This window comes from Loxodonta africana, chromosome 1 (assembly GCF_030014295.1).
Source record: "Loxodonta africana isolate mLoxAfr1 chromosome 1, mLoxAfr1.hap2, whole genome shotgun sequence".
Classification (NCBI taxonomy): domain Eukaryota; kingdom Metazoa; phylum Chordata; class Mammalia; order Proboscidea; family Elephantidae; genus Loxodonta; species Loxodonta africana.
The window spans coordinates 3,662,422-3,686,185 of NC_087342.1; the positions used below are offsets into that span (position 1 = coordinate 3,662,422).

At 41.3% G+C, this 23,764-nt stretch overlaps 1 protein-coding gene across 50 annotated transcripts in view; it reads right to left on the minus strand.

Moving 5' to 3' along the window:
• Nucleotides 1-23,764, minus strand: part of ZBTB20 (zinc finger and BTB domain containing 20) — a 1,035,663-nt gene that overhangs the window by 373,132 nt on the left and 638,767 nt on the right. For 4 of the 50 annotated variants that reach the window (XM_064283895.1, XM_064283682.1, XM_064283963.1 and 1 more), the window contains exon 9: nucleotides 9,884-10,022. The exons of 42 other annotated variants lie outside the window; for them this stretch is intronic. The gene's annotated coding sequence lies outside the window, so the exon portion shown is untranslated. Of the gene's footprint in view, nucleotides 1-9,285; nucleotides 10,023-23,764 lie in introns of all 50 variants that reach the window. 4 more of the 50 variants (XM_064283922.1, XM_064283135.1, XM_064282513.1 and 1 more) reach the window with 2 other exon arrangements.

Here is a 23,764-nt window from a genome sequence, read left to right on the forward strand (position 1 = left end):
GGGCTTCTAGCCACAATGGAATTTCCCACCCTGGCCTAGCCTAGCCTAACTTTTATTTTTAGGGATTTTGTTTTTTTTTTCTCCTTAAATCTTACGAGTTTTCTTTCAAGTGAACTTTGAGGTAAGGATTATTAAATGATAGAGTAATTGCCTGGTTTTAAAAGAATCAGACATGAGAAACAAATGCCTAGTGATCTTCCACAATATTGCTGGATAACCAACCCTGGATAGCAGTCTTTGAAAAACACCGTTTATAATCAGCACAGCAGGACAGGTAACGTGATTTAAAGTCAAAACTGAATCTGAAAATAATAAGGGAACTGCATCTTTTCAGTAGTACCCTCTATTTACCACTGTACTGGATAGAGAGAATTTGGGGGAAAAAGATGAAATTGAATAACTAAAGAAAAAAACAAGGAAATCATTAGATAGGTATATAGATACATAAGAGCAAAAGATAGACAGAGAGAGAAGTTTTTGGACCTCTCTCTTCTGAAAGCCATTTAATCATGGCTGTTCATGTGGAGGATCTAAACTATTAAAAGCAATAGGGAGAACTTCCCAAGAAACCCAGACTGGGTTTCTGCAAAATACTTGGTTTAGGGCCTGGAGCTAAGTAGACTGTTCACATTGTACTCAGGGTCCTAAGGAACGTGGCTCGGTGCCTCTATAATTCTTTGTGCCTTTGATCTACCTCACCATTTGGTGTCTCTTGGCATTAGGAAAGCTCTTGAAAATGATCCTGCTTAGTTAACAGATTCATAGTCTGGGGACAGAAAAAGAAAGAAAGAAGGAACAAAAGAAAGAAAATAGGGTCTAGTAATGAAAGAGAAAGATGTAGCTTCTTGTTTTTTGCTCAGCGTTAAGGGATGAGCTACTGAAAGATGGGATTTTTGGAAATGGGTACCCCACTCTCCCCACATTTAGCAACATCCTTGTCAAAGCCAAAATAAGGCTGTTCCTCAACCAGCTCCCTTTAAAACATATCAAGTTGGCTCCCTCATTCATTCCTTTCAAGGTGGATTTTGCATAATCTTCCTTCAAATGACCACGTTTACTTTTCAGGCTTGTCATTTTCTTTTAGCATTGTTGTTCCCCTTCACCCAGTTCAGCTTCTTATCCCTAAGCCAAGCCCCTGATTTTCTTCTTAAAGAGGATGGTTAATACAGCCATTCTCTTAGCATCACAGAACATTCATAAACCAGAGATTAGTTCACTCTGTCTGGCTTCCAAAACCATTTGCTGCTTGAGGCCATTTCTTGAGTTTGTCTACTCTTGTGAATAAACAAAAAACTTGCCTATAATACGAATTTGGAAAAGGAAAGAGCAGTTACGTGAAACAAGCTCCATAGAGGCCAAAATTAGTAACCGTCACAGGTTTCATGGACGCTACCCTTGCGGGTGCTGCTCTATATTAACTTTCTCTTAGATGCTAGGACTGTGCTTCTTAAATGAATGCCATTTTCCCCCAGGAAAACCAAGTGGCTTACCCTGACATTTAATAGTGATTTAGTGATTTTAGAGTTCCTTCTAACTCTAAAGTAAACGTTCATGAGACTCGTGAACTTGTACCTAGACAATTAATCTGAGCATTTTAACAGTTTCTTGAGGCTGTATATGATCTCCCACAATCCTTTGCAAAATCTGGGATTCTGAACCACTGTCTAGTTTGTGGTTACACTGCTAAGGAATAAAGCAACATCGTTACTTATGGCAACTTCCCCTCAAGCAGTCTAGTGAGCTGAAGTCCAAGGAAATCTTTACTATTCTTTTGACATAACATTAAGATTAAGGCTGGTAACCATGGAACTAAGAACTTGTAAATAGACCAACCTCAAGAAGGAGATGAGGATTCAAAATATTGGAGTTTAGAAACAAAAGTAGTACTGTATCAATCTGTCCCTATGCAGCCAATCATTTCGACAAAACTAAGCCAAGGGCGGGCTCAGCCTAATGGAAGTATTTTATATACAATACTTGAAGGAGTAGTTTAAGTAGAAACATGGAGAAAGCGTGATTTTGTGTAGTTTTGCAAGACAAGAAATCTGGCTTTGAGCAAATTAAAGGCAAACGGAGAGGTCAGGATTCCTTAGAAGCTGGTACCAGGAATTGGTACCAAGACTAATCTTACTTAACACCTCTATAAAACCCTTTCTCACTCCTGGGTCTTACACTATGCCTGGCATATAGTGGAAGCTCAATAAATTTTTGCTGAATGAATGAATGAATAATGTGGGACAAGGAGTGTACAATAAATTATACAAGTATGCGGGTGGAATTAAACTTTTCTGAGCAGGGAAAATAAGCTGAGGGTGCTCAGTATTTGGACAGGTGTGTTGAGAGGCAGCAGTGTGAACACTGACAACCAAAATATACAAATACATGAAAAGGATCGCTTTAAGTCTCAATCTGGAAAGGACTTTAAGGCTAACTGGGCTCTTTCAGTCAAAAAGGCCTTCAAAATTTTGGCCATCATTAAGGGAAATAATGACTATAAAAGTTAGACTTCTCTTACGTTAACCCTCTGCACTTACATAAAACTATCTGTACTTAAAGTTGTTGTTGTTCCGTGTTGTTGAGTAGGTTCTGACTCATAGCCATCCTATGTACAACAGAACGAAACGCTGCCTGGTCCTGCACCATCCTCACAATTGTTGCTCTGTTTGAGCCCATTGTTGCAGTTACTGTATCAATTTATCTTGTCAAGCATCTTCCTCTTTTTCACTGATCCTCTACTGATGTCCTTCTCCAGGGATTGGTCCCTCCTGATAACATGTCCAAAGTACATGAGACAAAGTCTAACCACCCCGGCTTCTAAGGAGCATTTTGACTGTACTACTTCCAAGACAGATTTGTTTGTCCTTTGGGCAGTCCATGGGATATACAATATTATTTGTCAATGACATAATTCAAAGGCATCATTTCTTCTTCAGTTTTCCTTATTCGTTGTCCAGCTTTCCCAGGCATATTAGGCAACTGAAAATGCCATAGCTTGAAACAGGTGCACCTTAGTTGTCAAGGTGACATCTTTGCATTTTAACATTTTAAAGAGGTCTTTGCAGCAGATTTGCCCAAAGCAATACATCGTTTGATTTCTTGTCTGGTGCTTCCATGGGTGTTAATCATACCAAAACCAAACCAAACCCAGTGCCGTTGAGTCGATTCCGACTCATAGTGACCCTAGGGGACAGAGTAGAACTGCCCGATAGAGTTTCCAAGGACTGCCTGGCGGATCTGAACTGCTGACCCTTTGGTTAGCAGCCGTAGCACTTAACCACTACGCCACCAGGGTTTCCGTGTTGATCACAGATCCAAGTAAAATGAAATCTTTTACAACTTCAATATTTTCTCCATTTGTTATGATGTTGCTTATTGGTCTAGTTGTGGGTTTTTTTTTTTTTTTCTTTATGTTGAGGTGTCATCTATAATGAAGGCTGGGATCTTTTATCTTCATCAGTAAGTGCTTCAAATTCTCTTCACTTTCAGCAAGTAAGGTGGTATCATCTGCATATCCCAGGTTATTAATGAGCTTCCTCCAATCCTGATGCTACATTCTTCTTCATATAGTCCAGCTTCTTGGGTTGTTTGCTCATCATACAGTTTGAATAAATGTGGTGAAAGGTTACAACCCTGACACACACTTTCTTGATTTTAAACCACATAGTATCTCCTTGTTCGGTTTGAAAGACTGTCTCTTGACCTATGTACAGGTTCCACGTGAGCACAATTAAGTATTCTGGAATTCCTATTCTTCACAATGTTATCCACAATTTGTTATAATCCACACAGTCGAACGCCTTTGCATAGTCAATAAAACACAGGTAAACATCTTTTCTGGTATTCTCTGCTTTCGGCCAAGATCTACCTCACATCAGCAATGATATCCCTCATTCCACATCCTCTTCTGAATCCGGCATGAATTTCTGGCAGTTCCCATCCATGTACTGCTGCAACTGTCTTTGAATTATTTTCAGCAAAATTTTACTTTCGAGAGATATTAATGATATTGTTTTACAATTTCTGCTTTCTGTTGGATCACCTTTCTTTGGAATGGGCAGAAATATAGATCTCTTCCAGCCTGTTGGCCAGATAGCTGTCCTTCAAATTTCTTGGCATAAACCAATGAGTGCTTCTAGCGTTGTATCCATTTGTTGAAACATCTCAATTAGTATTCCATCAATTCCTGAAGCCTCACTTTTCACCAGTGCCTTCAGTGCCACTAGGATTTCTTCCTTCAATATCATTGGTTCTTGATCATGTGCTTGCTACCTCCTGAAATGGGCGAACATCGAACAATTCTTTTCGGTACAGTGGCTCTGTGTATTCCTTCCATCTTCTTTTGATGCTTCCTGTGTCGTTTGATATTTTGCCTATAGAATCCATCAGTAGTGCAACTTGAGGTTTCAATTTTTTCTTCAGTTCTGTCAGCTTGAGAAATGCCAAGCATGTTCTTCCCTTTTGGTTTTCTAACTCCAGGTCTTTGCACATTTCATTATAATACTTTACTTTGTCTTCTCAAGCTGCCCTTTGGAATCTTTGGTTCAGGCATTTTACATGATCATTCCTTCCTCTCACTCTCCCTACTCTATGTTCAACTTGCAAGTTTCAGGGTCCCTTTTGACATCCATTTTGTTCTTTTTTTTTCTGTCTTTTTAATGATCTTTTCGTTCTTCATGTCCTTGAAGAAGACCTCTTCTAGTCTTCTATCATTAGTGTTCAATGTATCAAATCTATTATTAAGATGGTCTCTAAATTCAGGTGGGATATAGTCAAAGTCATACTTTGGCTCTCGTGGACTTGTTTTAATTATCTTCAGCTTCAACTTGAACTTGCATATAAGCAACTGGTGATTTTCCCAGTTTGCCCCTGGCCTTGTTCTGACTGATGATATTGAGCTTCTCCATCTTCTCTTTCCATGGATGTAGTCAATTTGACTCCCATGTGTTCCATACTGTGATGTCCACATGTACAGTCACTGTTCATGTTGTTCAAAAAAGGCATTTGCAATGAATAAGTTGTTAGTCTTGCAAATTCTACCATGTGATCTTTGAAGTCATTTCTGTCACCAGGGCCATATTTTCCACCTACTGATCCTTCTTTGTTTCCAACTTGCATATTCCTATCACCGGTAATTACTAATGCATCTTGATTGCATGTTTGATCACTTTCAAACTGCAGAAGTTGGTAAAAATCTTCAATTTCTTCATGTTTAGAATTAGTGTTTGATGTGTAAATTTGAATACTAGTTGTATTAATGGATCTTCCTTGGTAGGCGTATGGGTATTATCCTGTTGCTGGCAGCATTATACTTCAGGATAGATCTTAAAATATTCTTTTTCATAATGAATGCGATGCCATTACTCTTCAATTTGTCATTCCCAGCATAGTAGACCATACGATTGTCTTATTTAAAATGGCCAAAACCAGCTCATTTCAGCTCACTAATGCCCAGGATATCAATCTTTATGCATTCCATTTCATTTTTGATGACTTCCAATTTCCCTAGATTTATACTTTGTGCCTTCCACGTTCTGATTATTAATGGATGTTTGCAGCTGTTTCTTCTCATTTTGAGTCATGGTACATCAGCAAATGAAGGCCCCAAAAGCTTAACTCCATCCAGATCATTAAGGTCGACTCTACTTTGAGGAGGCAGCTCTTCCCTGGTCATATTTTCAACGGCTTCCACCCCGAGGTGCTCATCTTCTGCCACTGTATCAGACAATATTTTGCTGATATTCATAAGGTTTTCAATGGCCAGTTTTTTTTAGAAGTAGATAGCCAGGTCCATCTTCCCAGTGTGCCTTAGTCTGGAAGCTCCACTGAAAACTTTCCACCAGGAGTGACCCTGCTGGTATTTGGAATACCAGTGGTATAGCTTCCAGAACCAGCAACATGCAAGCCACCACAGTACGACAAAGTGACAGATGAGTGGTGATAGAATACCAGGCTCCTATGATATAACATCCCAAGGTCCCCTACACTGAGGAGTCATTCAAGGATTCAAACCAGATTTAAATATTGTAAGTTAGCAGAGAAGAACTAATTTTCTGATATCATAACAATTCATTGAATGTGAGAAAATGCAAACAAACATGCCCATTAATAAATGTTATTTATTAGATGTCATATTGACATTTCTTAGTAATTGGCTGCCGTAATAGTTTCTTAACAAGTCTAATTTTTCCCAGGTTTCAACTGAGCCTATGGACTAGTGATCTTATAGTTCTGGATATTTACATTTATTTCTCCATTCAACAAGCTTTTATTGGTTGCTTCCTCCAGCTGTACAGTCTGGAGCCTTAAGGTACTGACACTAGCCTAAATGGGTCCCATGCTTCCTTTATCCTTTGAATTCTCTGATTTTCACTGGAGGTTTCCTATCATGATGACACATCCAGGTCTCTCATTCTAGCTCTTTCCTACCCATTCTTGATTCACACCCTCTCTCCCCCCTTCACCATATGCCTGTCTCTCTGTGAGGAACCAACAGGCTGCATAGTTCTTAGCAGTGGTCTTAGTGCTGTCTAGAGTGGAGATTCAACAGTCCCAAATACACTGCCTTCTTAAAGAGATATAGTGTACTCTCCAAAATCAAGAAATGATGTGATTTCTTTAGCCTCTGTAGAAATATATCTAATAGAAGTTAACAAGTTAACAGTGGTTCTCCTGTTTTAAACTGCACTAGCTACTTGCTCACCCACATCATGACCAAATTCATACCAAGAGAGAATTCCAAAATACCTGTTAGACTTTCTTCCTACAAGTTGCTGATTTCCGCTGCATGCAGTTAATTCATGGGGCAACAAAGAAGATTAGCCACTTCTTTTTGTATAAAGACAGAAAGAAGCATGGTCTTTCTTTGCTTATAAAAACTTCTGGTAAGTGTTGACAGGTTCAAAACACTTTTCATATTCAGCAATCATGGTTCAATTATCAGGAACTCTAAGTTTAGTATCTGAGAACAGTGATTCTGTAATCCTGTGTTTTTATACATCCTAGGGATTGGTCTACTTGGATCCACAATCAACACCCAAGGAAGCAGCAGTCAAGAAATCAAACGACGCATTACATTGGGTAAATCTGATGCAAAGGTCCTCTTTAAAGTGTTGAAAAGTAAAGATGTCATCTTGAAGACTAAGGCGTGCCTGACCCAAGCCATGGTATTTTCAATCACATCATATGCATGTGAAAGCTGGACAATGAATAAGGAAGACTGAAGAAGAATTGACACCTTTGAATTGTGGTGTTAGAGAAGAAAATTGAATATACCATGGACTGCCGAAAGAATGAACAAATCTGTCTTGGGGGAAGTACAACCAGAAAGCTCCTTAGAAGCATGGATGGCGAGTCTGTGTCTTACATACTTTGGACACGTTGTCGGGAGGGATCAGTCCCTGGAGAAGGATGTCATGCTTGGCAAAGCACAGGGTCAACGGAAAAGAGGAAGACCCTCAACAAGGTGGACTGACACAGTGGCTGCAACAATAAGCCCAACCATAACAACGATTGTAAGGGTGGCGCAGGACCAGGAAGTGTTTCGTTCTGTCATGCATAGGGTCGCTGTGAGTCAGAACTGACTCGACCACATCTAACAACAACAACAAAGGATTGGTACCTCTTGAAATTGGTACTGATATTGAACATACCATGGACTGCCAAAAGAACGAACAAATCTGTCTCGGTAGAAGTACAACCAGAATGCTCCTTAGAAGCAAGAATGGTGAGACTGCGTCTTACATACTTTGGACATGTTGTCAGGAGGGATCAGTCCCTGGAGAAGGGCTTTATGCTTGGCAGAGTACAGCGTCAGCGGAAAAGAGGAAGACCCTCAACGAGGTGGACTGACACAGTGGCTGCAACAATGGGCTCGAACATAACAACGATTCTAAGGATGGCGCAGAACTGCGCAGCGTTTTGTGCTGTTGTGCATAGGGTCGCTATGAGTCAGAACCGACTTGATGGCACCTAACAGTGACAACAACAGGGATTGGTAAATTTTTGAAAACTTCTGAAATAAAAGAGGAGGGACTGTTCTCTTCATTTGCAAGGAATGAGCAGGTATATCAAAGAGATTTTAGAGCAACTGGGATACATGATACACTCTTGGCTTTCTTTTTAAAGCTCCCCATGAGGGTCTCTTTAGACATAAGGCAAGCTACAGAGAACACGTGTCTCACCGCCATGAGTGGAAACTCCGTGCGTAACAATGCTTTGCAAAGAGACACACTACCAGTCCTCTTTCCAGCAAGATGCAAATACAAAAGACAGATAAAGCTTGGACAAAAAATAGGTAAAAAACAATAAAAGCAACTGTGGTATTCCAGATTACATATGAAATGTGTAAAAGTGTAAAGTGAAAAGTTGTCTAATTTTTTTTTTTTACACTACATTAGAATTTTCATCCTAAACTGTAATCATGCCTCATAAAATGCATATCAAAAGTGACTTTGCTAGATTCACGAACAATGGCCTTGCTAAGCATGGCACAACAGTAAAATAAATTTAAAAAAGAGCGAGTCTACATATATAATTTCATTTGGTCCAGTGGCATTCATTAGGAATGCCACTGGACCAAAAGATAACTAGTGAATTGAATCGACCTATGCTGGTATGAGCCAAAATATGTTCCCATCGCAGGCTACAGTGATTAAACATATTTGGAGAGAAACGCGTCTCTCTTGTAGTTCCCAAACACTCATTCCTCTGCTTGGCTTCTGAATCAGGAGGTGGAGGAAGACTACGCCACAGATTTATGGCCACCTTTTTTTTTTTTTAACCTTCAAGCGGAAACCCTGGGGGTATAGTGGTTAAGTGCTACAGCTGCTAACCAAAAGGTCAGCGGTTCGAATCTACCAGGCACTCCTTGGGATCTCTACTCCACGGCAGTGGGTTTTTAATGGGTTAACCTCCAAGTGGAAACCCTGGAGGTGTAGTTGTTAAGAGCTAAGGCTGCCAACCAAAAGGTCTGCAGTTGGAATCCACCAGGTGCTCCTTGGAAATTCTGTGGGGCAGTTCTCCTCTGTCCTGCTGGGTCACTGTGAGTCAGAATCACTTGATGGCAATGGGCTTTTTTTTTTTTTTTTGTAATCTCCAGGCAACAAGTTAGAAGTTGGGTAGAATGTCATGTCGACATTATTATTTTTATAATTAAGAATAATGAAAAGAGGTGACACAAATGTTTTAGGGATAGTATCAGGGTAAGGAAGGTAAGAAACACAACCCAGTTGTCAAGTTGACTCTGGCTTATGGTGACCCCATGGGTGTCACAGTAGAATTACGTACCACAGGGTTTTCAATGGTCGATTTTTTGAAAGTAGATATGCAGGCTTTTCTTCTGAGGTGCCTCTGGGTGGACTTGAACTTCCAGCCTTTCTTTATCAGCTAAGCGTGTTAACTATTCACACCAACCAGGAACTTCATTATCAGGGTACACATTGATAATTAAAGGCACTTAACTGTTAGTTAATATTGATGCTCAGAAAATTATAAATATTAAGATGTTCTTACAACCACTGTATTCCAGATCTAGAAACTTTTTAGTGGATATATATATATATATACACATATACATATAAAGATGCTGAGAAATGCATACTTTTTTTTTTTTTGGAAAGAAAATAAAATCTGGTTGACTTATTATCAAAGTTCTTGTGTTTTCTGAAAACAAATATTAATGAGAGATAGCCTTATCTCATGATTTATGAAGAAGAATGGAAATAATCTATTGTAGGCCAATCATGCCCATGAACAAAAAAAATACTGTCTCAAACCTCAAATGGAAATGGGGTTTATAGAATACATTCAGGTTCTGTGGATAGGCCTATGATAGTCTATAAAAATTTTGTAAGTAAAGTAGAGGGTCAGCAAAAAAGAGGACGACCTTCAACGCGATGGAATGACACAGTGGCTGCAACAATGGGCTCAAGCATAACAACGATTGTGAGGATGGCGCAGGACCAGGCAGTGTTTCGTTCTGTTGTGCAGAGGGTCCTTAGGAGTCGGAACTGACTCCACGGCACCTAACAACGACAACATATTTTAAAAACAGAGTGGACCACAACTTTAATATAGCTGATTAATAAATATACAGCCCTTTATATCAAATCACTCTCCTCCCTTAAATCTGAGGGTTGAATTACTCTCTTTTGGATAAATACCCTGTTCAGAGAACCTTGAAATCTAACCTATCAGTTTCCGTTCTAAGACACTTTAAAGGACTCTCAGAGAAAAGGTCCCTGGGTGGTATAAATGGTTTGCATTTGACTACTAGTCTAAAGGTCGGAGTTTCCAACCCATTCAGCAGTGCTACCAAAGCAAGCCCTGGCGATTTGATTCCATGAAGATCACAGCCGAGAAAACCCTGTGGGGCAGTTCTACCCCGTAACACACATGGCTGCCCTGAGTCGGAATCACAGGTGAGAAAACCCTGTGGGGCAGTTCTACCCCGTAACACAAACTGCTGCCCTGAGTCGGAATCACAGCCGAGAAAACCCTGTGGGGCAGTTCTACCCCGTAACACACATGGCTGCCCTGAGTCGGAATCAGCTCGACGGCATTTTTTTTTTTTTTTTAAAGAATATCATGGATAGGGACTACTGCCTGATTGGGAACTTGACTTCTCCTCTCCACATGGCCATAGGTTGTGTAGCTTTGAGCAACCGACTTAACTTCTCGCTACCCCAGTTTCCTCATCTGTGAAACTGGCATAATAATAGTCCTGCCTCCTATGGTGGTTGTGAGGATTAAAAAAGTATGGATTAGTGAGTTTTACACAGTGAGTGCAAGGTTGCTTTTCTGAGTCCTTGAAAGTTGAAATCAGGTTAGTGAAGTTAAGCAGAGCTTTGGTCCTCTTTGTTTGGCAAGTGATCCCCTTTCACGAATGGGCTCTGATCCTCTAAGATGAGTGGAGCCAAGCCCTGCTTATGTAATTGACGTCTTCCTGCCTCAAAGCCAAGATGACTTTACCTGCTGGTTTTAGTTTTCACTAGTTCTCTCTTCAGCTACATGCTACTAAGGGTAAGGTATTGACTATTAAACTATTTAAAGCAGGTAAATGTTGAAATGGGAGTTTTATTAAGTCAATAGCAGTGTGCCAGCTTGGTCCACTTTTCCAAAAGATCTCTCTAATAAGGAGACCAATAAATAAATAAAAAGTATAAAATATACATCTATACAGAATCTTAAAACCCTTTCTCTAACACAGAAGTTCATTAAAGGAAACGCTGAGGCTTGCCAATGCAACTTGACATTGAAAACAGAAGGAAGCACCCCATTCCATGGAAGGAATTCTCGGCTGACAATTACCAACTTTCTTCAGATCAGACTTTTTTTTGCATTCCATTAAAAATAACAACAGAAACAAACAAATGAATAAAACTAACAGTGTTCTGGTTGTATTTCATGTATATTACCAACTCAGTGGTTCTCAAGCCGGGGACAGTTTTGCCCTTCAGAGGACAACTGGCAATGTCTGGAGACAGTCGTGATTATCATGACTGGGAAGTGCAACTGGCATCTAGTGGGCACTAGGAGTCAGAACCGACTCGAAGGCAACGGGTTTGGTTTTGGTTTTGGGGGGTGGGTAGAAGCCAGGGCTGCTGCTAAACAGCCTGCAATGTCCCCTCTCGTCCCCCGCCTCCCCAAAAAAGAATTATCTGGTTTAAAATGTCAATAGTACTGCTGTTGTTGAAAAATCCTGTAATAATCTGATGTCCCAGATACACTGGCCTTAAGCTGTCAGCCACCTCAACATTTAAGATATTCAGGGTATGAGACAGTCTAACAGCAGAATACTTCCTAGAGGGAATACTCTTTAAACATATAACCTGACAAATCTGAAACCCTGGTGGTGTAGTGGTTAAGTGCTATCTATGTTCGGGAGGTCAAATCCATCAGGCTCTCCTTGGAAACTTTATGGGGTAGTTCTACTCTGTCCTATAGGGTTACTATGAGTCAGAATTGGGTTTGGTTTTCTTTTTTTTTTTTTTTGGACAAATCTGAACACAGAGCAGAGGAGAGAACTGGTTAAGCAAGTCACTGTTTGGTAGCTAACTGTGTATATATTATAAATAGATGATTTTATATTACTGAGCCAACCAGACTAATATTCCTTTTGAATTCCAACAACAACAACAAAACCAGTTGTCCTTGAGTCATTTCCAACTCATGGAGACCCCACGTGTTGCAAAGCAGAACTGTGTTCCACAGGGTTTTTCAAGGTTGTGACCTTTCAGAAGCAAATCGCCAGGCCTTTCTTCCAAGGTGCCTTGGGGTGGGTTAAAACCACCAATCTTTTGGTAAATAGTTGAGTGTTGAACTGTTTGCACCACCCAGGGGCTCCTTTTTTGAATTCCAGTGGATCTACAACTATGAAGTCATGGGCTATGTGACATTATCCTGTTACAATGATATTTTCAAAGGGTTTATAATAAGGAATGAACACATTAAAAAAAAAAAAAAAAGCTAGCCCAAATGAGTTATGAAAAGCTAGAAGTCCTTTCTCTAGGACAGGTTTTTTTCCTATAATACTATTTTCCCTATGTATCACAAACATTCATTCTTACAGATCAAAGAGCCAGATTTCTAACGCCATTCCTCTCCGAAGAAAAACCAGGCTGAACCTAAGAGTTTAAAAACTGTTTCTGTACCAGAGTCATTTTCAGCTCACAGAGCACATGTGTTTTAAGGTAAGAGTGAAGTGTATTCTTTTTTTTTTTTAAGGAAGCCACAACTATACTCCAAGCATTTCACTCAGCACTGCTCTACTGTTAAAGGATGTTGAAAGGGAAGAGGTCATATAAATACAATTCGAAACTGAAGGCAATCAAATTTGTGAAAATTATATTTAATATGGATAAAATTCAAATATGTGACATTTTATTTTTTAAGGGTTTCCCTGTCAAAGGCAGGAGCCCTGGTGGTGTCGTGGTCAAGAGCTCGGCTGCTAACCAAAAGGTTGGCAGTTCGAATCCACCAGACACTCCTTGGAAACCCTATGGGGCAGCTCTCCTTTGTCCTATAGGGTTGCTATGGGTTGAAATCAACTTGTTGGCAACGGGTTTTGTCAAAGGTAGCACACGTTTTCCAGAAGAGAGGGGGTGCCTGAGATTGACATTCAGGTAAGCATGAGGACACACCCGGTGCGTGACATTGCACGGCTTTACTCAGCTCTGCAACTGCCTTTTTCTTTTTTAATTGTACTCGGTTAGTGGTAGGAAACCCTGGTGGCGTCGTGGTTAAGAGCTATTGTTGCTAACCAAAAGGTCAGCAGTTTGAGTTCACCAGGCACTCCTTGGAAACCCTATGGGGCAGTTCTACTTGATGGCAATGGGTTTGGTTTACTTTGGCTTTTTTTTTTTTTTTTTTTGGTTAGTGGTATCAAGAGTTAAAATGTATTGAAAGCCTCATAAAAAAACGACTTGTATTTTTTCCCACTTAGAAACCCCAAGAAGTTTCTTCCCTGGAAGACACTGTGGATCCACTTCTCCCTGATGAGGAAACAAAGGGCTTAGCCACAGAGACAATGGAAACCTGCTATTTTCTGAGAGGCCAGCATCTTTCCCCCCTTTCCTAACCCATTTTTATTTCTAGGCTTAGCTTCAAAACATTTAATTTTTTACCTTAAATGGAGATTCTAGGGCCAGAGGGATTGGGGAGTAGGTAGGGATGGGTTTAGGTTTTCATAGCAGTTCAGTTCAAAACTGTTAAATACCTCCTACTGAGAGGCACCACTCAAATCATTTCTAAAACAAGGCACAACCCACCACTGCCATCGAGTCAATTCCGACTCATAGCGACCCTCTAGGACAGAGTAGAACTGCCCCATGGAGTTTCCAAGGAGTGCCTCATAGATTCGAACTGCCAACCTTTTGGTTAGCAGCTGTAGCTCTTAACCACTATGCCACCAGGGTTTCCAACAAAACAAGGCACAAAGAGAGTTTCAAATAAAGGGGTGGGGGGGGAGTGAAACGTACGAAAGCAGCAGCAATGTCTGGGCACTGTGAGAGATTCAGAAAAAGAAACCCAATTTTTGCTCTCAAGATGCTTAAAATTTTATTCTAGAAAAAAAGATTCATCCACACAAAAATAATTAAAGAACAATAAGAAACAGTTCGATTAAATGTAAAAATAGATGCCATTGGGAGACAGTGTCTCATATCATTTCCAATCTAGAGAAAAGATATTGGGTCAAATGCAGCATACTCTGGTTTCTGATATTAGTTTCATAATACAGCTATAACCCCATTGCAGAGAACTTCAAGGAACTATTGACATTTTTTGTTTCCCTGTGGTTTATTGTCTCAAGTGTGCTTGAAATCTCAAGCCACACGCAGAGATGTCCACTGTAGCGGCATCTGCACTATGTTAGGGTTAGCCTGCGTAGACACAGACGAACGCTACATGGAACCAGTTACTCAGATTGTTTGTTAGTGAGCTCACGTTGTTTTCAAAATGTTTTATTACTTTTAACCTGAAGACTAGACATTTTTTGATGAATTTATTTATTTGATTGTACTTTAGATGAAGGCTTGCAGAACAAAGTAGTTTCTCATTAAACAGTTAGTAGACATTTATTTTTATGACATTGGACGACAATCCCATGACATGTCAACAGTCTCCCCTCTCAACCTTGGGTTCCCTATTACCAGCTTTCCTGTTCCCTCCGGCCTTCCAGCCCCTGCCCCAGGGGTGGTGTGCCCCTTTAGTCTCCTTTTGTTTTATGGGCCTGTCTAGTCTGTGGGTGAAGGGCGAACCTCAGGAGTGACTTTATTACTGAGCTGAAAGGGTGTCCGGGGGCCATACTCTCAGGGTTTCCCCATAAAGACTAGACATTTAAGTATGGAATTATCCTCAAGTAATCTTGTTATTATGTGGAACAGTAATATTTATTAAGAGTGCCTCTTCATATCCCAAGAGGGAATACGCAGAGGCTGATTTACAGTGAATTTAACAGAGCTTAAGCTCTTATTTTTTTTTTTTAAGCTCTAGGGCCACTTACTTGGACTGGCCCCTTCCAAGGCCCTACCCTTAACTTGGTACTCGTAATTTTGTATTCTTTTTCTTCAAGAGGGTCCCCATATAGTTCAAGCTTCAGGCAAAGCCTTGATCTACTTTGAGTATACAATAATCTTGAAGGGATCAAACCTGACAGGCCTGAAAGGCCAATAAGTCTGAAAAGATACAAAGTATACTTTTATGAGACTAAGATATACAGTGTATTTTCCAAGTGTATCCCTCCTGTTGTTGCTGTCTTCCTCCTGGACACCCCCCCCCCCCGCCCAAATAAACACCATCTCATCTCATCTCATCGTTACAAGGTTATTAGATTCTTTTAAATAAAGCCTGTCTATTCAGTGGCTGGAATAACCACATCTTTTTTTTTTTTTAAAGATGAAAAATTTAGAGGCAGAGGTAATTTCTAAGAATGAGAAGGTCTTTTTGAGGTCATTTTTCACTAGAACAGCACCAGTTATTTTCCATAGCTAAGGGTATGTGCATTTGAGAAAAAGAAGGGACTAGAAATTTGCTCAATACAATTTACAGTAGAACCTACTGAGAAGTGTGGTGAGTTTAGGCAGAGTGTGGGAATTTCTACCACTAGTAACATCACGTGTCTGTTTTTCTGGTTTCTCAAAATCCCAGATAAATCCCACAAGCACCTCTAAACTCTACCATGGAATTCTCACACTTGTGGGTGAGAAGCTCAGGACAAAATCAAAACTCTGAATGTACTTTATCTGTCGGCAGGTTTTCCTTAATACCTTGGCCCAGTTTTTGAAGAAAACTGAATAAAAATGAATTCGAGAAAAAGTGAATGAAATTATCCTAAATGGAAGACCAAATGGAAAAATAATCATTAAATTGTTTATAACCCTTTCCTGTCAGATTTTTTTTCTCTCTCTTAGAAATGGAGTAAGAACGCTTCATATAAAATATGTATAGCCCATCCCACCCCATCCCATCCCACCCCATCCCATCCCATCCCACCCCATCCCATCCCATCCCAACCCATCCCAACCCAACCCATAAAAGACCCGCTCATGAAAACAGGAAGCTCATTAAAAGAGTTATTCTTGGTTTCCTTACAAAGCCCAATTTTTATTTTGGTGGCAGTACCTATTAAGGAAAATACTCTCTTTGTGGGTAGGGTGAAAAACATTGCAAAATCAGTCAGGTGCCTGCTGGATTAATGTGAGTTGACTGACTCATTGGCTTGAAGGACCAAGGTGGCTCTGGAACCAAGGAGTGGGCCTGGCCTACAGGTGATGGTACCAGAGGGGTGCCTGCTCTCCTGCATTGGGGAAATTCCCTGTCCAGGCATCATCACAAATCATCCCGAGACTCCAAAGGAGTCAGCAGATGTGAGTTCCTGATAGTGCAGTGTTTCACACATCATTGTTGTAACTATTCTCCACTTTCCTTCACATTTCAATCCTGTTTTGTTTATTTCTCTGCTTTCCCTTCTCTGGAAGTGATAATGAACAGAGTATGGGTTTGGAACTTGGAAGCTTGGTTTCTAGTGCCAAGTACTGTGGTGTTGCCTTTCTGGGCTATTGTTCTCCAAAGTGTAGAATTGTTGTTTTCATTGTTAGGTGCCATCCAGTCAGTTCCGACTCAAAGCGACCCAATGTAGAGCAGAACAAAACCCTGCCCTGTCCTGAGCCATCCTTACTAATCATTGTTATGCTTGAGCTCATTGTTGCAGCCACTGTGTCAATCCGCGTCGTTGAGGGTCTTCCTCTTTTCCGCTGACTCTGTACTCTGCCAAGCATGATGTCCTTCTCCAGGGACTGATCGCTACTGACAACGTATCCAAATATGTAAGACGCAGTCTCGCCATCCTTGCCTCTAAGGAGCATTCTGGTTGTACTTCATCCAAGACAGATTTGTTTGCTCTTTTGGCAGTCCATGGTCAGTTTGTTGTACTGTGGGGGTTTGCGTGTTGCTGTGATGCTGGCAGCTATGCCACCGGTATCCAGGTACCAGCAGGGCCACCCATGGAGGACAGGTTTCAGCTGAGCTTTCAGACTAAGACAGACTAGGAAGAAGGACCCGGCAGTCTACTTGTGAAAAGAATTAGGCACTGAAAACCTTATGAATAGCAGTGGGAAGTGTAGAATGGGGACCGCCAACACTTCCCTCATTCATGTGGACAAGCATCGCCTGCCTCAAAATCACCTGGGGTAAAAAGGGATCCCAAGCCTCCTTCCGGACCTACTCAGTTAGAAACTCTGTGGGCCAGGCAATCTTGAACACCACATTGTAAACTTACTTCCAAAGTGATTTTTGAATACACGAAAGCTTCAGGGCCACATCCTAACTTTTCTCATGTAAGGAATAAATAAAATCGTTTGGTGAAACTTATCTGTAGACTCGAAATCAAGGTAAAAATTGCTTAGCTGCTCTCCTTATTATTTATCTCCAAAAACAATAACTGCACCAAAGCAAGGACACAAGACCATTTTCCAAAGATCTTGCATGCAGCCGTTCCCCACCATGTCCATGGTGCTCTGCTTTATCTTCAGTTATGCAGGGCAGGCTCACTGGAGGCCGAGGTCCAGCTGACAGTGGTGAATTTCACTGATGTGACTATGCTTACTCTACAGGGTGATGACATAAGGATTAATTCCTATTTGGCAATTTACCGTGTGTAAAATGCCTTGAGCCCCTTGGAGGAAAGTGCTGTCTAAATGTAAAATAGTAATTATAATAATAATAACCTCAACTATTTAAGTGATCAGTGAATTAGCCAGAAGATTTAGGCTGCCAAGAGACCAGGCTGAAACCATTATAAGCAGAAACATGACGTCGTGGTATCTCATAACTATTATAACTATTATCACAAAAAGCGGAAATAAAGGGTGAAAATGAAGATGTCTGTGCTCTAAACTGATTTAAATGACTCTGAATCACTAGTACTGTTTCAAGGAAGCCAGGAAATGCAAAAATGACGGCTGCATTGTAATCCCCACTTAGCCACCCATCCTGCCCTGAGGTTTTCTACACTCTGGTCTTTCATTTGTATGCAAAATGTAACATTATTAAGGCACTTGACCACGCTTTTGCTTAGTTGGATTATGGTCATATTTAACCCTATTGATAGGTAAACCTTTTTCTCTTGGAAAAGTATCGATATTAATCTATGAAGTTCCAGGCAACACTTCACTCAGTCGTTTACAATCAGTTGCCCTAAGAAAACTAAGGTGTGTTTCCAGATAGGAAATTTAGGTAATTGAAAAAATACAAAAGATAACTTTTCTCCCCGGGCGGGGGGGGGGGGGAGGGGAATGCTTTGGTGCATAAAATCACATGAATGAGCTCGACAGCCCTCAGTTCTTATGCTGTTTGTTTTATTTATTTATTAGATTCATAGAGACCTTTCCACCAAAAGCTCAAGGGGCTGAACCCAGGACTTTCACACACTGAGCAGGAATCACTTCCTAAACCAAAAAAAGCAGAAGAAAAGGCTACTGGAACCTTAGCGGGCAAGTTCCACATGCTCAAGGCAATTGCTTCCTCCACTTAGGTAGGCATCGTTCAAAACACTGCCTAACAATCTCCAGAAGAGCTAGACAGTGCCCGGCTACAACCGATGGCTGCCCTGACAGGGAGCGCAACGGAGAGCCCCCGAGGGAGCCGGAGAGCGGTGGGATGCAGACCCCAAATTCTCGTAAAAAGACCAGACTTAATGGTCTGACTGAGACTAGAAGGACCCGGAGGTCATGGTCCCCAGACCTTCTGTTGGCCCAAGACAGGAACCATTCCCAAAGCCAGCTCTTCAGACAGGGATTGGACTGGACTATAGGATAGAAAATGATACTGGTAGGAGTGAGCTTCTTAGACCAAGTAGACACATGAGGCTATGTGGGCATCTGCTGTCTGAAGGGGAGATGAAAGAGCACAGGGGGTCAGAAGCTGGCGGAACGGATTGGAAAATAGAGTCAAGGGAAGGAGTGTGCTGTCTCATTGAGGGGACAGCAATTAGGAGTATATAGCAAGGTGTGTATAAATTCTTGTATGAGAAGCTGACTTGATTTGTAAACTTTCACTTAAAGCACAATAAAAATTAAACAAACAAACAAACAAAACACTAACAATAAGCCAGGAAGGGTTCTTCTGTGAAGAACGGACTTCAGGGCCTTGGAAAAGTTTTCATTCTCGTTGTTCTCTATATAGCTCACCCACAACAGAGTTTTGATGTGTTATGGAAAGAGGCACTGTGTTTCCATGCAATGAAGTGTGCAGTTGAGTATTTTGGAAGGGCAAGGAAGAAAACAAGAGGAGGAATACGTTGTGGTACCTGCTCTGTCGTATTAATTCTCAGACTTAAAGATTTACATTTGTTTAAGTCCAATATTCAATGACTAAAAACAGATGTAGACTAAAGCAAGCAGTACCAGGAAATAAAGTTAATCCATATAACTCAAATTATCTTATGTAACCTGAAATTGGACCGGTGAGTGTTTTGTTCTGTTGTACACAGGGTCGCTATGAGTTGGAACCGACTAGATGGCACCTACCGACAACAAATTTGAAATTAATCTTTACTCTGTCTATCAGGTAGAGCCAGGTAGAGAGATAATAAATGAATAAGTGAATAAATAGATAAGTAAAAAAAGTAAAAAAATCAAAGAGCCAGAGTTTTAACTGATGTCCCTTGCATAAAGGTATAAATATCAGAAATATTTTTTGATCTATGAAAGCCAGGGATGATATCTCATGGTCAACACTGCAAAAAAAAATTCCTAATGTTTAAACACATACATATGTAAACATACACGTGCAACCGCACCAAAACCAAAAAAAAAAAAACAAAAAAAACACCACTGCCGTTGAGTCAATTCCGACTCATAGCAACCCTATAGGACAGAGTAGAACTGCCCTATTGGATTTCCCAAGGGGCACCTGGTGGATTTGAACTGCCAACCTTTTGGTTAGCAAACATAGCACTTAACCACTATGCCACCAGGGTTTCCTACATACACACACGTGCATCAAAGATATGGGCATTCTGCTATAGCTTTCTGGCCTCAAAGGGCCTCTGAAAAGACGGGAGGAGAAAGGCCGTCTATCAACTGTTTCTCCTGAAGTCACTAACAGACAGCAAATCCAGTCAAGTGCTGCCCAGAGAAGTTTCTATTACAACCATTTTTAAAACCTAGCTTTCCCTGACAGAATTTTTCCCTCTCTCTATAGCTAGAACTCCCTGTAGCCAATGCCCTGGTCGTCTGGGCACCTTGGAATTTCTTGCCCTTGTATCACAAGCCCAGCTGTACTCATCAAAGTGGAAAAACTGACAGCATTGGCTGAAAGGCACAGCTTGGGATAATTGCTCCTTGTAGTTCCCTGTCAATGAACATTATCATATTCTTCTCACGGATAAGTTTACTGTACTTTTTTTTTTTCCTTCCAGATTTCTACACACTTAGTCACTAAGCACATCACTGTTGTTGTGTGACTCCTGGAGACCCTACAGAACAGAGTAGGGCTGCCCTATAGGGTTTCCAAGGCTGTAATCTTCCCACTGCCACATCTTTCTCTTGGAGAGTGGATGGTGGGTTCAAACTGCTGGCCTTTCTGTTAGCAGCCGAGTGCTTAACCACTGAGCTACCAGGGCTCCTGCTAAGCGCATGACTGGTCCTTTAATGAAACAGGCTAAATGTGACAGTGTGAGCCACAGGTTAGCATTTCCAAGATTCTGTCTGAAAGCTGCCGTGTCTGTACTCTTAAAAACAATACTTCTTTATGTTTCCAGAAGAGGTAAAAATGACAATTTCTTTTTTTTTTAACTTGACATTATTTATTTTTTAAATAGAGGCTAACTAAAAAATTTCAAAAGAGAAAGAAGGAAAACTAAGGGAGGAAGAAGCAAAAGCTGGATAATGAATGAGGAAGACCAAAGAATAGTTGACGACTTTGAATCGTGGTGTTGGTGAAGGATACTGAATATACCATGGACTGCTAAAAGAATGAACACGTCTGTCTTGGAAGAAGTACAGCCAGAATGCTCCTTAGAAGCAAGGATGGTGAGACTTTATCTCACATACTTTGGACGTGTTATCAAGAGGGACCAGTTCCCGGAGAAGGACATCATGCTTGGTAAAGCAGAGGTTCAGAGAAAAAGAGGAAAAGCCTCGACAAGATGGACTGACACAGCGGCTGCAACAATGGGCTCAAAGATAGCAACGATTGTGAGGATGGCGCAGGACCAGGCAGTGTTTCCTTCTGTTGTCCATAGGGTCACTGTGAGTTGGAACTGACTCAAGGACACCTAACAACTACAACTTAAAAGTATCAGTGGGCAGACATAAAGCAGAACACACACACACACACTTGAGACTAGCAAACATACACTCTTCTTGAATTTTTTTTCCCACCTGAAACGTACAACGGAACCCTCTGATGTGATTTTCTTTCCCCATCATCTTAGGGTGAGGCATAGTTCTTAGGCTGAAAGCAGAAAAACCATGCTTAAAGTTTTCTAAAAATCCATACCTTTTTGAAATGCTGGCTTCTCTTTCAATTTTCAATGCTAACTCATCAAAAAGGGAACCCTTCCAACATATTTCAGTCCCTAATAAAAACAGCGACAACCACAACATTAGCTAACATTTACTGAAGTCTCAGTTGTCCCAGGCACCACTGTAACCACATATATTAACTCTTTAAATCTTCACAACAACTCTATCAGGTAATACTACTACTCTTATTTTATAGATGAAGAAATAGAGACACAGAGTGATTAAAAACTTGCTCAAGATCACACAGCCAGTAAGTAGAGGAAGTTAGGATTCAAACGTAGGAAGCCCTAGAATCTTCACTCCTAACTTGTACTGGCTACAAGATGAGTATCTTGGTCTGTGGAAGCTCAGACTCCATACACCTGTTGCCACTCGACTTCAACTCACAGTGACCCTATAGGACAGAGTAGAACTGCACCACAGGGTTTCCAAGGAGCAGCTGGTGGATTCGAACTGCCGACCTTCTGGTTAGCAGCCAGGCTCCTAGCCACTGCACCACCAGCTGAATAACTCAGTAGTTAAAAGCTCAGGACCCAGAGCCAGACACAGGTGTTTAACCTCAGGCGTCAGCCGCGCTTCACTCTTCCGTGCCTGTTTCCTCCCATGTAAGACAGGGGTAACAATATTACTAAATCCTGTCGTTGATGTGACGGTTAAATGAGATAATGCACCTTACAGCTCACAGAGGATTAGCAAGCACTAGCTGCATGTCAGGGATTAAATTATTGTTGTTAGGTGCCATCGAGCCGGTTCCAACTCAGCGACCCTATGCACAACAGAACGAAACACTGCCCGGTCCTGCACCATCCTCATGATCATTGTTACGCTTGAACTCATTGTTGCCTAGATTCATACTTGGATTGAATTATGACCTCCCCAAAATCTGTGTATCAACTTGGGTAGGCCGTGTGTGGTTGTCCTCTATTTTGTGATTGTAATTTTATGTTAAAAGGATTAGGGTGAGATTGTAACATCACCCTTACTCAGGTCACCTCCCTGATCCAAGGAAAAGGGAGTTTCCCTGGGGTGGGGCCTGCACCACCTTTTATCTCTCAAGAGATAAAAGGAAAGGGAAATATGCAGAGAGTGGGGGACCTCATATCACCAAGAAAGCAGCATCGGGTGCAGAGTGCATCCTTTGGACATGGGGTCCCTGCGCCTGAGAAGCTCCTCGACCAGTGGAAGACTGAGGACAAGGACCTTCCTCCAGAGCTGACAGAGAGAGAAAGCCTTCCCCTGGAGCCGACGCCCTGACTTTGGACTTGTCACCTACTGGACTTTGAGAAAATAAATTTCTCTTTGTTAAAGCCACCCACTTGTGGTGTTTCTGTTATGGCAGCATGAGATGACTAAGACACTACATCATAGGAGACCCTGGTGGCTTAATGGTACGGCTGCTAACCCAAAAGTCGGCAGTTCGAATGCACCAGGTGCTCCTTGGAAACTTTATGGGGCAGTTTTACTCTGTCCTCTAGAGTCGCTATGAGTTGGACGAGACTCGACAGCAATGGGTTTGGTTTTTTTTTTAGCTACGTTATAGAAGCCCTGGTGACACAGTGGTTAATGTGCTTGGCTGCTAACCGAAAGGTCATGGGTTGGACGCCATCAAGTGACTTGAGGGAGAAAGATGCAGCAGTCTGCTTCCATAAAGATTTACAGCCTTCGGAACCCTATGGGATCACCGCTATGAGTTGGAAAAGCCTGGATGGCAGTGAGGTTTTTTTTGGTTTTTAGCTATGTTATTACTGATTTTTGTCTTTTAATACACATGATCTCTTTCCCCAGTTAGGTTGTTTTTCTTTTCAGAGCAATTTCAATCTGAATCCTCCTTGTTCTGTGTAGGGTTTCCCAAATGTTCAATACATGTTTGTTGAATGAATGAATGATAATTCTTGCACCAGTGCCTTGCATTTAGCGGGTACTTTGCACCTGGAGGAAACCCTGGTGGCGTAGCGGTTAAGTGCTATGGCTGCTAACCAAAGGGTTGGCAGTTCGAATCCACCAGGCGCTCCTTGGAAACTCTATGAGGCAGTTCTACTCTGTCTTATAGGGTCGTTATGAGTTGGAATCGACTCGACGGCATTGGGTTTTTTTGGTTTTTGTGCCCGGAACCCTCCCAAGCACATTATGGCATTATCTCATGCAATTCTCCCCATAAAGCTCAGAAATAGGGACTTTTATAATCTCTGCTTTACACAACAGGAAACTAAGGCTCAGAGGGCACACACTGGTTAAGTGTT